The 2250-nt window shown below is 40.3% G+C and overlaps 1 pseudogene; it reads right to left on the bottom strand.

Moving 5' to 3' along the window:
• Window positions 1-213: 213 nt before the first annotated feature.
• Window positions 214-1340, bottom strand: LOC138846650 (NIF3-like protein 1 pseudogene; annotated as a pseudogene).
• Between the last annotated feature and the right edge of the window lie 910 nt (window positions 1341-2250).

Below are 2250 nucleotides of genomic sequence, written 5' to 3'. Positions count from 1 at the left end.
CAGAAAATGGAGTTAAAAGTTTTTATTTTGTGAATTTTTTAAATCTATGCAGTTTTCTCAAAATAAACATTTCCATGAACTTTTTTGAAGCATCCTCATACATCTTAAGATACTCTTCTAGAAAGATATATTGATTCCACTGACTCATGTTACACATCCACAGGAGTGGAAATGCAATCTGTAGGTTGTATCACCTTGATGTTTCTGTATGCCTTATACCACACAAAGAAGATCCCTATCTGCTTCTGACAGGATAATATTAATCTGATTCTCCAAGTGGGCACCCACCCAGCATATCACAAAGGTCAGAAAGAAAGCCTCATTCAGTGTTACTGTGTTCACAGAGGATGGCATTTATTCCTTAGGAAGTAGCATCTAGACCATCATGATGGGACATCCCACCTGTGAGGTACAGGTCTGCTTCCACACCCTGCAGGACACTGCTCCCAGAACCAGCACACAGGGCCACAGCTTTGACTCATGATGCTAAGGTCCTTCCTACCCCATGAACTAATTGAATATGAGTTAGTTTGAGGTTTCTTTTGATTCTCTCAATCATGGTTGCCAGGGCAACAGATTCATCCAGGGTGCATGATCCACCCATTCCAGTATGTAGGGCAAAGGCTTCTGCAGTGACAGAATCAGTTCTCTGGTAAAGTTATCCGTTTTAAGAGAGCTGAGCCACCACCTGCATCAAAGTCTTCTCAGTACAATTCAGGCTGATCCTTATTATTCTCCTCATCAATCCTAGCAGAAAAAGAAGTAACAGGAACACCTTCAGCTTCTCTCACTGCAGACACAACTTTGTCCATATCTTGGGTATGCTTAATGTTGAATTGTACTCAGTGGTTCCCTCTATAGGATAGCTTTGGAAGGATATATATATACCTGGATGTGCAGGCTCCAAGCCCTTTGGAAAGCCAGTTTTTCCATCCCTGGGGTGCAGCATCATAGGCTGTGTGAAGAGAGTAGATGCCAACTCTGTTCTCCAAAGCCCGGAACACCAGGTGCTCCTCTCAGGACATCCAGGTAATAGGCTTTATGTGTAGGAAGATAGGTGGAAGGTAGGAAAAGATGAGATGTGCCTTCTTATGCAGAGCCTCCTCCATCACCTGATCAGTCAAGTCATTGGTCAGGAAGAGTGTATTTATAGTTTGTGGTGGGCTTGGTTCCACCAGCAATCCAACATTGTCCCAACTCTCAGCAGAAGACAGGGATGCAAAGTCATTCAAGGAGGAAATGAGAGTCTTCAGACCCATAACGGAACAGGAGGAATTGCAGTTCAGAGATTGGATAAACCAGACTGTGATGGGGACCAGGCGTAAGCAAGATGACAACATACAGCAATTGGGCAAAACTCAATTTGAGTCCAGGTACATCTCCATAGCCTTTAATCTGTCTTTTTACATTGGCTTTTGTTTTCTAAATATCATTTTTCAAGTTGTTGTATATTTGGATTTCAGAACAAGTTGTAAGATGAATTTTTTAACGTGCATTGCCAAAAATGTTCTGAGTGAAGCTAATTGTCAACTTTATTAAGGAGGATTGCTTTCTGTCCACCTAGTGTAAAAATAAAATCAAGTAATGAAAAACCAAGATTACAAATTTAAAGGCAAAGAAACAGAAAGATCTGAAATTAGACCTGATGGATAATGAGGAGTCCAACAAAAATCCCATTATGTTGATTTAACTCATGGCTGGCTTGTACTACTACCATATACAAATAAAAAAGAATGAGTGCTGCAGGTTTCATTTGAGATTAGTCAAGTGTGAGGTATTATTTGAACAACTACCAAGACGCATTCAACATGGAGAAGAAACTATAATCTAAAGGTCATGGAAGACATTCATTCTAGAAAGAGAAGTGTCTGATTACAGATGGCAAAATTAGTCAGGCAGAATCAGAGATTGGAAAGAATGGGATTTTAGAGGGAATAACTAGATGGGTAATGTTAAGGAGAATGCAAATGGTTTCAGGAGGAAAATACAAGAAACCATCCGTGGAGTTCTGATAGAAACAGAGAGGAATTATCAGGGGAAAATCATATATAGTACTTTCAAATATGACAAAGAAAAATATTTAAATGGGCATTATGCATTTAGTGTAGTGGTTATGATGCCTATTTTTTTTTGACAAGCAGGCTTAGACAGTAGGAGAGAGAGACAGAGAGAAAGGTTTTCCTCCCATTGGTTCACCCACAAATGGCCACTACAGTCCTCACACTGTGCCAATCTGAAACCAGGAGCCAG

The sequence above is a fragment of the Oryctolagus cuniculus genome, chromosome 1 (assembly GCF_051225735.1).
Source record: "Oryctolagus cuniculus isolate XC-2025 breed Fujian yellow rabbit chromosome 1, ASM5122573v1, whole genome shotgun sequence".
In the NCBI taxonomy this organism is placed as follows: Eukaryota; Metazoa; Chordata; class Mammalia; order Lagomorpha; family Leporidae; genus Oryctolagus; species Oryctolagus cuniculus.
This window is presented reverse-complemented; position numbering and strand designations above follow the sequence as displayed.